Source organism: Aptenodytes patagonicus, chromosome 7 (genome assembly GCF_965638725.1).
Source record: "Aptenodytes patagonicus chromosome 7, bAptPat1.pri.cur, whole genome shotgun sequence".
Classification (NCBI taxonomy): Eukaryota; Metazoa; Chordata; class Aves; order Sphenisciformes; family Spheniscidae; genus Aptenodytes; species Aptenodytes patagonicus.
The window spans coordinates 67,347,813-67,361,286 of record NC_134955.1 but is presented as its reverse complement, the minus strand read 5'-3'; the positions used below and the strand labels follow the sequence as shown (position 1 = coordinate 67,361,286).

The 13,474-nt window shown below is 56.5% G+C and overlaps 1 pseudogene; it reads right to left on the bottom strand.

Moving 5' to 3' along the window:
* Positions 1–1,549, bottom strand: LOC143163876 (inositol 1,4,5-trisphosphate receptor-interacting protein-like 1; annotated as a pseudogene).
* Between the last annotated feature and the right edge of the window lie 11,925 nt (positions 1,550–13,474).

Genomic DNA, 13,474 nt, shown 5'->3' with positions numbered 1-13,474 from the left:
CTACTCGATGCTCAGGAAGGTGTCTGAGTCATCTTGCCGCACCCCAAATATTATCTCAATCAGGAGGGTACTACTATCGGAAGCGTTCATCAGCCGGAGCTTGCAGGAGCGCCTGGAGGGCAGCACTATTAGACGGCAGTGTCTCGACCGAGTCAAAACCACCCAGGCTGCTTTGACCAATACCTGGAACCAGCGGGTGGTTTTCTCCAGGTCCAGGTAGGGGCCGGTGCAGAGGGTGCCTAGGAGGCTGGGACACTGATTTTTCCTCAGCTCCTCCTTGGGGCGGTGGACGAAGCACAGCATGTCCTCCACCAGCGGCTCCCTCGTGCAGGTGCACTCCAGCTCCACGCGGAGCCTGGAGTTCCTCACCGGCATCTCCCCCGTGGTGCCCAGCTCCAGGTGGAAGGCGTGCCCATGGCGGGGCTTCAGGGGCACGAGCAGGCGGTAGACAGCATCATCCTCAAAGGGACTCCAACCTTCAAAGGCGCTGACCACGCTGATGGCTGGCTTCAGTCGCGGCATGAAACTATTCCTGGAGAGTATTCGGCACATGCGGAGAAGCTCATCCACCAGCTCCTTCACCCTTGTGAACGATTCTGGCTGGTCCAGGAGACGCTTGGCCGAAATCCTGCCCACAACCAGTGCAACACCGGCCTTTTCTTCTTGCTCCTCCTTATCCGCCTTGTTTCTGGAACTGCCCGCCTTGCTGCTGCTGGCTGGCTGACAGCTCCTTTTCCTGAGCCACCGGCAGAGCCCAAAGAGCAGGACCAGGGCTCCAGCAACGGCCCAGAATTGCCACTGCTGCAAGGCAGCAAAGAGCAGGGCTCCCCAGGCCACGCCACTCTGCTCCTGGGGCCTCTGCTCCTGGGGCCTCGGCTCCAGCTCCTGCAGCAGCTGACTCATCTCCTGGCTCAGCTGCACCGCACGCTGCTGCATGCGCTCGCGCGTGGCCTCATCCAGCTCATCACCGACCATCTGCGGGTGCTGGATCATGCTTTGCACAAGCAGGGTGAGGAATTTTGTGGCAGCCATGGCCTGCAGGAGGAGGGAGAGAAGGGGTTCAGTGGGGCTGAGAGGGAGGGAGCTGGCGGCGGGGGGAGCGGGGACGGGAGCCGCAGGGAGCTGCGGGCAGGTAGGAGAGGGGACGAGGCAGCTGGGAGGCAGCAAGGCCTGCGACCAGCCCCGGCGGTGGCGGCACCGTTCCCTGCCCAAGGCGCTCCCGCGAGCGGCTGGGCCCTCGATGCAGGCTGAGAACCCACCCCCTGGGGGCCCGTGTTTCTGCCCCTGCCCTCGTCCAGCCCGGCCTCCCGCCGCGTGCGCACTCACCACTGGCCCAGGCCGTACTGGGGCAGCGCTGCCTGCTGGTGCCCCTTAGAGCCGCCCCCACTGTGACTCGTCCCCTGTGCTGTCACAGGCGCCAGAGCGCATCACAGGCACGCCCGCCAGCCAGCCCTGGCCTTCGGCCCCACCCTGGCTCAGCGACTCACAGCTGCCCTGGTGTACTGGTTAAGACTGGGCTAGAGTTAATTTTCTTCACAGGAGCTTGCATGGTGCTATATTTTGGATTCATTCTCACTGAATCATAGAACCATAGAATCATTTAGGTTGGAAAAGACCCTTAAGATCACCGAGTCCAACCGTTAACCTAACACTGCCAAGTCCACCACAAAACCATGTCCCTAAGCACCACACCTACATGTCTTTTAAATACCTCCAGGGATGGGGACTCCACCACTTCCCTGGGCAGCCCGTTTCAATGCTTGACAACCCTTGCGGTGAAGAAATTTTTCCTCATGTCCAATCTAAACCTCCCCTGGCACAACTTGAGGCCATTTCCTCTCGTCCTATCGCTTGTTACTTGGGACAAGAGTCCGGCACCCACTTTTAGTTTCCCATGCTCTACCGACTGAGAAGGCTGGAGGTGCACAAGAAGCTGGGAGGGGGCACAGCCAAACTGGCCACAGGGACATTCCATACCATGGGACGTCATGCTCAGTACATAAACTGGGGAAAGCTGGCCGGGGGGGCCGCTGCTCGGGGACTGGCTGGGCATCGGTCGGCGGGTGGTGAGCAATTGCACTGTGCATCACTTGCTTTGTGTATTATTATTACTATTATGATTATCATTTTATTTCAATTATTAAACTGTTTTTATCTCAACCCACGAGTTTTTGTCACCTGTGCTCTTCCAATTCTCTCCCCCATCCCACCGGGGGCACGGGGAGTGAGCGAGCGGCTGCGTGGTGCTCAGTTGCCGACTGAGGTTAAACCACGACAGTCCTTTTTGGCGCCCAACGTGGGGCACGAAGGGTTTGAGATAATAACAGATTAACCGGAGTGTATTAAGGAACTTGTATCTGTTAATAGTTGTGGGTCACAATGTTGGTGTCTCTGTTCTCACTATGGATTTGTGTAATCTGCATCGTGCTCCTTTTTTTGCTGTACTTGTTAAAGATTGGTGTTGGTTTTTGCAGTTTGCTGTGGTCTGCAGTGATTAGTGATGTCTCGCTTGTGAGGTTTGTTTTTAGAACATTGACCTTGACCTCAGTGTGGTATGTAAGTTTCGCAATGAAGCCGTTACTGTACCACGGATACCATTTTGTGGAGCCAACTAGCAATTACAGTAACATTTCTGAGCGTTTTTTTACGGAGGAAATACAGAATGGCAGTGTCACTACCTTCTTCTATGATGTTTCCTCCTTCGTTACAGTAACTTTTCAGTATTTTGAACAGCCTTGGGTAGTTAAGATACTTCTATTGGTACTTCTTTGGAATATTGTTTTGGTTTTGTCTAAAGTTGGTAAGCAATTTAAGAATATCATCCAGAGATCTGCCCCAAGGCTGAATAGTTATGAGTGGCAGGGTGTGTGGGACAAGATGGGCAAGCACCTAGGCCAATGGGCACCCCCAGTGTTTTGGAACGTCACGCCTGAGCAAGTGCAGAATCCTGAAAAGTTAGGAGAATATTTGGACAAAGTATGCTGTCACCCTGGCAACTCCAGAGAGATGCAGATCATTGCAACGTGCTGGGGCCTGGCCCATGCCTACCGAGCCCTGTTCAACACCATTCAGTGCCCTCAAAGGGAAGAGAAGGTCTCTGGATCTGACGGTAAAACGACACGCCCTGCGGCCACTCAGACCCGGGCAACACGCCCTGCGGCCACTCTGACCCCGGCGACAGGCCCCGCGGCCACTCAGACCCCGGCAACAGGCACTGTGGCTACTCAGACTCCGGCAACAGGCCCTGTGGCCACTCTGACCCCGGCAACACGCTCTGCAGCCACTCTGACCCCAGCAACATGCTCTGCGGCTACTCACACCCCAGCGACAGGCCCTGTGGCCATTCAGACTCCGGCAACAGGCTCTGCGGCCACTCAGACCCCAGCGACATGCTCTGCGGCTACTCAGACTCTGGCAACAGGCCCTGCGGCCACTCCGACCCCAGCGACATGCACTGCAGCTACTCATAGACTCCCGCAACAGGCCCCGCGGCCACTCGGACCCCGGCGACACGCTCTGCAGCCACTCTGACCCCAGTGACATGCTCTACGGCTACTCAGACCCCAGCAACAGGCCCTGTGGCCACTCAGACCCCAGCGACTGGCCCTGTGGCCACTCAGACCCTGGCAACAGGCCCCGTGGTCACTCAGACCCCAGTGACATGAGGAGCGGCTGAGGGAACTGGGACTGTTCAGCCTGGAGAAAAGGAGGCTGAGGGGAGACCTCATCGCGCTCTACAACTACCTGAAAGGAGGTTGTAGCGAGGTGGGTGTTGGTCTTTTCTCCGAAGTAACAAGCGATAGGACGAGAGGAAATGGCTTCAAGTTGCGGCAGGGGAGGTTTAGATTGGATGTAAGGAAAAATTTCTTTACTGAAAGAGTGGTGAAACATTGGAACAGGCTGCCCAGGGAAGTGGTGGAGTCCCCATCCCTGGAGGTTTTTAAAAGACGTGTAGATGAGGCACTTAGGGACATGGTTTAGTGGGCCTGGTGGTGTTGGGTCGACGGTTGGACTCGATGATCTTAGAGGTCTTTTCCAACCTCAATGATTCTATGATTCTATGATTCTATGACATGCACTGCGGCCACTCAGAGTCCGGCAACAGGCCCTGCGGCCACTCTGACCCCAGCTACAGGCCCTGTGGCCACTCAGACCCCGGCGCCAGGCACTGCGGCTACTCCAACCCCAGTGACAGGCCCCGCGGCCACTCGGACCCCGGCGACACGCTCTGCAGCCACTCTGACCCCAGCAACATGCTCTACGGCTACTCAGACCCCAGCAACAGGCCCTGTGGCCACTCAGACCCCAGCGACTGGCCCTGTGGCCACTCAGACCCTGGCAACAGGCCCCGTGGCCACTCAGACCCCAGTGACATGCACTGCGGCCACTCAGACTCCGGCAACAGGCCCTGCGGCCACTTCGACCCCAGCGACAGGCCCTGTGTCCACTCAGACCCCGGCGCCAGGCACTGCAGCTACTCATAGACTCCTGCAACAGGCCCTGCAGCCACTCAGACCCCGGTGACAGGCTCTGCGGCTACTCAGACTCTGGCCACAGGCAATGTGGCCACTCAGGCCCCGGCAACAGGCCCTGTGGCCACTCAGACCCCGACGACAGGCACTGTGGCCACTCAGACCCCGGCGACACGCCCTGTGGCTGAACCAAAGAACCAGCCTGTGCCGGTATCAGTCGCCCCTGTACACAAGAAGAAATTTTGGAAGCGGAAGTCGGCTCATTTAGTAAGGGAGGAAGAAGCTTCTTCTAAAAGGGAACTGGAGGAAGAAGTGTACGAGGCAGACTACCCTGGAGAAGGGCCATCACGAGAACGGGAGGAGGAGAGCCGGCCGCTGATCGGGGAGGAAGAAGAGGAAGAACTCATAAACGAGGCAGTGACCACCCGATCTCTATCCCTGAGTGAGCTGCGAGATACACGAAAAGATTTCAGCCGTCGTCCAGGCGAGCGTATTGTCACCTGGCTGCTCCGATGCTGGGATAATGGAGCCAGTAGCCTGGAATTAGAGGGTAGGGAAGCCAAGCAGCTGGGATCCCTTTCTAGGGAAGGGGGCATTGACAAAGCGATTGGAAAAGGGACACGAGTCCTCAGCCTTCGGAGGCGACTCTTGTCAAGCGTGAAGGAAAGGTATCCCTTTAAGGAAGATGTCATATGTCGCCCAAGCAAGTGGACCGCCATGGAGAAGGGTATCGAGTTTCTGAGAGAATTAGCTGTGCTGGAGGTGATTTATGATGACCTGAACAATGAACAACTATCCAAAGATCCAGATGAAGTCAAGTGCACACGACCCATGTGGCAGAAGTTTATAAGGAGCGCACCATCGTCACACGCCAATTCATTGGCAGTGATGACCTGGAAAGATGGAGAGGAACAAACGGTGGATGAATTGGCTAGTCGACTCCGGCAATATGAGGAAAGTCTCTCTTCCTCCCTCATCTCGGCTGTGGAGAAGCTGTCCCGGGAGATCCAGCAACTCAGAGAGGATAGGTCCTACTCCTCACCTGTACGGACCAGTATCTCGGCTATTAGGAGTCAGCGTTCTTTTGCTCAAGAGAGAGAATATAAAGGGTACGCACCACGGGGCACCCTATGGTTTTACCTGCGTGACCACGGAGAGGACATGAGGAAGTGGGATGGGAAACCTACCGCAGCCCCAGGGGCACGGGTAGGTGAATTGCGAGGGAAAACAATCACAGAAAGAGGTTCTTCCAGGAAAATTGCTGCTCCAGTTTCCAGCGGGCAGTTCCCCAGACAGAGCAGAAGGGCTGATCTTACTCCTGATCTTAATGAAGAAACTTCTGACTCGTATGTACAAGAAACGAGAAACGAGTACTGTGATGAGGATCAGAAGGGCCCTGCCTCCAGCCAGGGGGAGGAAAGGGACAACCGGGTTTACTGGACTGTCTGGATTCGGTGGCCTGGCACATCACACCCACAGAAGTATAAGGCTCTAGTGGACACTGGTGCACAGTGTACCCTAATACCATCAAGCTACATAGGGGCAGAACCCATCTGTATTTCTGGGGTGACGGGGGGATCCCAACAGCTAACTGTGTTGGAAGCCGAAGTAAGTCTAACTGGGAATGGGTGGCAGAAGCACCCCATTGTGACTGGCCCAGATGCTCCGTGCATCCTTGGCATAGACTAGTTAAAAGGTTTAGTTGAGTTAAACCACGACACTTTCCCAGATTACTGGAAAGATTTTCTTTCCCACTCTTCCTATTTTTTTTTTTTTTTTGTGTGTCTAAAAATCCAAATTAACTTCCTCTGAGGAAATGCCTACTTTCTGTGTCTACCAGGGCAAAGGCGGCCATTGTCTGGGGAAAATGGCTCTGATGGGAATGTGAATGCAGGGACAGGGCATTAACATCTGCTGAGTTGGGTTACAAGTGGGATGGAGTTTCACCCGAGAGATTACATTCATAGATTCTTGGTGGATTTTTTTTCCACAGTTCCTCCCAACGCACAATTTGCTGGCAGCAAAATGTGGCCAGCTCCAGCGGCAGCATCAAAGGTGCATTTTTAAATAACTGTCGCCGCCAGTTGCTGCTCTGGGACCGGGTTCCCAGCAGCTCCTAGAAAGAAGACGAGATGCTCTCTGCCTGCTCCTGTGCCCGCAGCCTCCATGATCACGAGCTGCCAGCAAACGGAGCCCATTTCACAGGTGAGACTGTCACCAGAGGAGCCCCCACAACAACCCTGCCATGTTTCCTCAGCCCATCTGCTTGCTTTGGGGCCTGCTTGAGCAAGGATGCCGCTTTCCCAGCTGCGTGGCCATGCAGCCTGCATTGTCCTCGGTCCCCTTCAGCTCCTTCATTTTCAGCGATGCCACCGAGGCGAAGGGCTCCGGAGCGGAGGATCGCGACGGGGGACCCTGCCTGTAGCGGCAAAAAACCGCGGCCAAACCCGCGAAAAGCAAAAGCGCAGGGAGCGAGAGGGAGCCCCAGCCCCGCCATTCCCCGAGCCGGAGGAGGGCGTTCCTGACGAGCGGCAGCTCTGACTCAGCGTGGGCGGGGACAAGAGGGGCGGCAGCAGTTTAAAAACCCACTGTACCCGCCATTTCAGCGAAGCCACCGAGGCGAAGGGCTCCGGAGCGGAGGATCGCGACGGGGGACCCTGCCTGAAGCGGCAAAAAACCGCGGCCAAACCCGCGAAAAGCAAAAGCGCAGGGAGCGAGAGGGAGCCCCAGCCCCGCCATTCCCCGAGCCGGAGGAGGGCGTTCCTGACGAGCGGCAGCTCTGACTCAGCGTGGGCGGGGACAAGAGGGGCGGCAGCAGTTTAAAAACCCACTGTACCCGCCATTTCAGCGAAGCCACCGAGGCGAAGGGCTCCGGAGCGGAGGATCGCGACGGGGGACCCTGCCTGAAGCGGCAAAAAACCGCGGCCAAACCCGCGAAAAGCAAAAGCGCAGGGAGCGAGAGGGAGCCCCAGCCCCGCCATTCCCCGAGCCGGAGGAGGGCGTTCCTGACGAGCGGCAGCTCTGACTCAGCGTGGGCGGGGACAAGAGGGGCGGCAGCCAAACCCCCTCACTTAGAAGAGCAGCTCCAGGGAGCGCGGCGAACAGGGCGGGCAAACAGGACGTGGTGCGTCAGAAGGGCGTGGCGCGGCAGTTTGCGCGGCAGTTCGCGCAGGCAGGGCGTGCAGGGAAGGCGAGCGGGCAGGGCACAGCCCCGCTCCCGGCTCCAGAGGCCAACTCAACTGGTAATCGTAGGCTTCCGAGAAGAGGACCGGCTATGGTTTCCACTCGGCCGAAAGCCGTCGCCAGAAGGAATGTGGCGACCCAGACGGAGCTCACACGCAAGCATACAGCTGTCCAGGTCTCTGGCTGCAGGGAGTGCCTGAGCCTGTCAGCTGTGCCGGAGGGCAGCAGAGACAACACCTGTGTGCGGTGTGACCAGGTGGATGATCTGCTCGGCCTGGTGGCAGAGCTGAAGGAGGAGGTGGAAAGGTTGAGGAGTATCCGGGAGTGTGAGAGGGAGATAGATTGGTGGAGCCGCAGCCTACCGTCCCTGAGGCAGAGGCAGCAGAAGGAGGCTCCGCGAGAAGCAGAGGATCCCCTGCCTTCTTGCCACCAGGTAGAAAAAGGGGACCTAAGCGACGGGGGGGGATGGAAACGGGTCCCTGCTCGGCGTGCCAGGCGAACCCCCGCCCGGCCTCCCTCACCTTCCCGGTTGCCTTTACACAACAGATATGGGGCCCTGGAACTTGAGGGCGAGGCAAGCGAGGATGTAGACGAAGGTCCATCCGGGGGGTCGCCTAGGGTGAGGCAGTCAGCCCCACGCATTACGACTGCCGCTGCTAAGAAAAAAAGGAGGGTAATTGTCATAGGCGATTCCCTTCTGAGGGGAACGGAGGGCCCGATATGCCGACCGGACCCGTCCCACAGGGAAGTCTGCTGCCTCCCTGAGGCCCGGGTCAGAGACATCACTAGGAAGCTCCCTGGTTTGGTACGGCCTTCTGATTACTACCCACTGCTGGTCATACAGGCTGGCAGTGATGAGGTTGCGGAGAGAAGTCCTGCAGCGATCAAAAGGGACTTCAGGGCACTGGGGCGACTGGTTCAAGGATCGGGAGCACAGGTAGTGTTTTCCTCTATCCCTACAGTGGCAGGGAAGGATACTGAAAGGAGCAGGAAAACACACCTGATCAACGCGTGGCTCAGGGGCTGGTGCCGTCGGAGGAATTTTGGCTTTTTTGATCATGGGGAGGTTTACATGGCACCGGGCCTGCTGGTGACAGACGGAGTCCAGCTGTCTCACAAGGGAAAAAGGATCATGGCTCATGAATTGGCAGGGCTCATTGAGAGGGCTTTAAACTAGGTTCGAAGGGGGAAGGGGATAAAACCAGGCTCGCTAGAGATGAGCCGAGGGGTGGCGTGCCGATGCCGGGGGCGAAATTGATAGCCCAGCTCAAGTGCATATACACCAATGCACGCAGCATGGGCGGCAAGCAGGAGGAGCTGGAAGCCATTGTGCAGCGGGAGAGATATGACTTAGTCGCCCTCACAGAAACATGGTGGGGTGACTCTCACGACTGGAGTGCTGCAATGGATGGCTACAGACTCTTCAGAAGGGACAGGCGAGGAAGGAGAGGCGGTGGGGTGGCCCTGTATGTTAGGGAGTGTTTTGATTGTATAGAGCTCAACGATTGTGATGATGGTACGGTTGAGTGTCTATGGGTAAGGATGAGGGGGAAGGCCAACGAGGCAGATATCCTGCTGGGAGTCTGTTATAGACCACCCAACCAGAATGAAGGGGCGGATGAAGCGTTCTATAAGCGGCTGGCAGAAGTTTCTCAATTGCTAGCCCTTGTTCTCGTGGGGGATTTCAACTTCCCGGATGTCTGCTGGAAATACAACACGGCAGAGAGGAAGCAGTCTAGGAGGTTACTGGAGTGTGTGGAAGACAACTTCCTGACACAGCTGGTAAGTGAGCCTACCAGGGGAGGTGCCTCGCTCGACCTGCTGTTTACAAACAGAGAAGGACTGGTGGGAGATGTGGTGGTCGGAGGCCGTCTTGGGCTTAGCGACCATGAAATGATAGAATTCTCCATTCTTGGTGAAGTAAGGAGGGGGGGCAGCAAAACCGCAACCATGGACTTCCAGAGGGCGGACTTTGGCCTGTTCAGGACGCTGGTTGAGAGAGTCCCGTGGGAGACGGTCCTGAAGGGCAAAGGGGTCCAGGAAGGCTGGACGATCTTCAAGAAGGAAGTCTTAAAGGCGCAGGAGCAGGCTGTCCCTGTACGCCGTAAGAAGAATGGGCGGGGAAGACGACCGGCCTGGCTGAACAGGGAGCTCTTGCTGGGACTCAGGAAAAAAAGGAGAGTTTACCGCTTGTGGAAGAAGGGGCAGGCGACTCAAGAAGAGTACAGGGATCTTGTTAGGTCGTGCAGAGAAGAAATGAGAAAGGCAAAAGCCCAGCTAGAACGCAATCTGGCCGCTGTCGTTAAAGACAACAAAAAAAGTTTTTACAAATATATTAATGACAAGAAGAGAGCCAAGGAGAATCTCCATCCTTTATTGGATGCAAGGGGGAACATTGTCACTGAGGATGAGGAAAAGGCTGAGGTACTCAATGCCTTCTTTGCCTCAGTCTTTAACAGGCAGACCAGTTATCCTCAGGGTACTCGGCCCCCCGAGCTGGAAGACGGGGACGGCGAGCAGGATGAACCCCCCGTAATCCAGGAGGAAGCAGTCAATGACCTGCTATGCCACCTGGACACTCACAAGTCTATGGGGCCGGATGGGATCCACCTGAGAGTGCTGAGGGAGCTGGCGGAGGTGCTTGCCAAGCCGCTCTCCATCATTTATCAGCAGTCCTGGTTAATGGGGGAGGTCCCGGAAGACTGGAGGCTTGCCAATGTGACGCCCATCCACAAGAAGGGCCGGAAGGAGGATCTGGGGAACTACAGGCCTGTCAGCCTGACCTCGGTGCCGGGGAAGATTATGGAGCGGCTCATCTTGAGGGCGCTCACAAGGCATGAGCGGGACAACCAGGGGATCCGGCCTAGCCAGCACGGGTTCATGAGAGGCAGGTCCTGCTTGACCAACCTGATCTCCTTCTATGACCAGGTGACCCGCCTAGTGGATGAGGGAAAGGCTGTGGATGTGGTCTACCTGGACTTCAGCAAGGCCTTTGACACTGTCTCCCACAGCATTCTCCTAGAGAAGCTGGCGGCTCACGGCTTAGACAGGTGGACTCTGCGCTGGGTCAAAAACTGGCTGGATGGCCGGGCCCAGAGAGTTGTGGTGAATGGAGTTACATCCAGTTGGCGGCCGGTCACGAGCGGTGTTCCCCAGGGCTCAGTACTGGGGCCGGTCTTGTTTAATATCTTTATTGATGATCTGGATGAGGGGATTGAGTGCACCCTCAGTAAGTTTGCAGACGACACCAAGTTGGGTGGGAGTGTTGATCTGCTCGAGGGTAGGAAGGCTCTGCAGAGGGACCTGGACAGGCTGGATCGATGGGCCCAGGCCAACTGTATGAGGTTCAACAAGGACAAGTGCCGGGTCCTGCACTTCGGCCACAACAACCCCATGCAGCGCTACAGGCTTGGGGAAGAGTGGCTGGAAAGCTGCCCAGGTGAGAAGGACCTGGGGGTGTTGGTCGACAGCCGGCTGAACATGAGCCGGCAGTGTGCCCAGGCGGCCAAGAAGGCCAATGGCATCCTGGCCTGTATCAGAAATAGTGTGGCCAGCAGGAGTAGGGAAGTGATCGTGCCCCTGTACTCGGCCCTGGTGAGGCCGCACCTCGAATACTGTGTTCAGTTTTGGGCCCCTCACTACAAGAAGGACGTTGAGGTGCTGGAGCGTGTCCAGAGAAGGGCAACGAGGCTGGTGAGGGGTCTGGAGAACAAGTCTTATGAGGAGCGGCTGAGGGAACTGGGACTGTTCAGCCTGGAGAAAAGGAGGCTGAGGGGAGACCTCATCGCTCTCTACAACTACCTGAAAGGAGGTTGTAGCGAGGTGGGTGTTGGTCTTTTCTCCGAAGTAACAAGCGATAGGACGAGAGGAAATGGCCTCAAGTTGCGGCAGGGGAGGTTTAGATTGGATGTAAGGAAAAATTTCTTTACTGAAAGAGTGGTGAAACATTGGAACAGGCTGCCCAGGGAAGTGGTGGAGTCCCCATCCCTGGAGGTTTTTAAAAGACGTGTAGATGAGGCGCTTAGGGACATGGTTTAGTGGGCATGGTGGTGTTGGGTTGACGGTTGGACTCGATGATCTTAGAGGTCTTTTCCAACCTCAATGATTCTATGATTCTATGATTCCTTCTAGGTTATTGTCACTGTGTGTCCTGGTTTCGGCTGGGATAGAGTTAATTTTCTTCCTAGTAGCTGGTACAGTGCTGTGTTTTGGGTTTAGGATGAGAACAATGTTGATAACGCACCGATGTTTTAGTTGTTGCTGAGCAGTGCTTACACTAGCCAAGGACTTTTCAGCTGCCCGTGCTCTACCGACTGAGAAGGCTGCAGGAGCACAAGAAGCTGGGAGGGGGCACAGCCAAACTGGCCACAGGGACATTCCATACCATGGGACGTCATGCTCAGTACATAAACTGGGGAAAGCTGGCCGGGGGGGCCGCTGCTCGGGGACTGGCTGGGCATCGGTCGGCGGGTGGTGAGCAATTGCACTGTGCATCACTTGCTTTGCATGTTGTTGTGGTGGTTGTGGTGGTTGTGGTGGTTGTGGTGGTTGTGGTGGTTGTGGTGGTTGTGGTGGTTGTGGTGGTTGTGGTGGTTGTGGTGGTTGTGGTGGTTGTGGTGGTTGTGGTGGTTGTGGTGGTTGTGGTGGTTGTGGTGGTTGTGGTGGTTGTGGTGGTTGTGGTTGTGGTGGTTGTGGTTGTGGTGGTTGTGGTTGTGGTGGTTGTGGTGGTGGTTGTGGTGGTTGTGGTTGTTGTGGTTGTGGTTGTTGTGGTTGTGGTTGTTGTGGTTGTGGTTGTGGTTGTTGTGGTTGTGGTTGTTGTGGTTGTGGTTGTTGTATTTCAATTACTGAACTGTTTTTATCTCAACCCACGAGTTTTTGTCACCTGTGCTCTTCCAATTCTCTCCCCCACCCCACCGGGGGTGGGGGAGGAGTGAGCGAGCGGCCGCGTGGTGTTCAGTTGCCGATTGAGGTTAAACCACGACAAGCGGCTAATAATCTGAGGGCCGTACAAGGCTCGGAAGTTTCCTGGTAACGTCTTCAACCCGAGCCCCAGGGAGGCAGAAGGCTTCCCGAAAAGGCACGTCTGCTCAGCAGACCGGGGGAGTAGTGAATGAATTCTTCGTTTTGCTTTGCCGGGGCGTGGAGCTTTTGCTTTACCTACTACACTGTCCTCTCTCAAGCCACAAGTTTTCCCACTTTTCCCCTTCAGCTTCTCTCCACCATCCCACTGGCGGAAGGTGATTGAGCAGCTGTGTGATGCCAAGCTGCCTACTGGGATTAACCCACACCACCTGGGAAGCCAAAGCCCGTGAATCATTGAAACCAGAGCCCACTGCATCAGCGCTTCTGCAAAATGCTCCCCGACTCTGTGGCAGCTGAGCTCTCAGCACCCTGTGCCCACGTTCCCCAGCAACGTGATGCACAGACACTCACAGACGCAGCGTCTGCGTGTTAAACAAGTGATTTATTGACATCTCTGCACATGGTACAGCTCCCAGAGAGAGTGGGCTCTCTCAAAGAGGCGGGGGCAGTCGCTGTCCAGGTGGTGACGGGAGTCTCTGTTGCAAGGCTCCTTGCAATGGCCCCTTCAGCTGCATTGGGTCTGACTCCCCAGGGTGTGCTTTTGCTGTGGAGGAGAGGTGGGGCAGCAATTCCCTCTGCCGAATGAGCAGCGTGTTCTCCATGTCCAGCGTGGCCGGCCTGGCAGCACCAGCTTCCCGGGGAGCGTCTTCAGGCCTGGCCATGTGCCTGAAGAACGGCACCTCTGCCATAGCACAGCTCTCTGGCCACGTCCTGCTGCTGGTAACACTTGCCTCTGC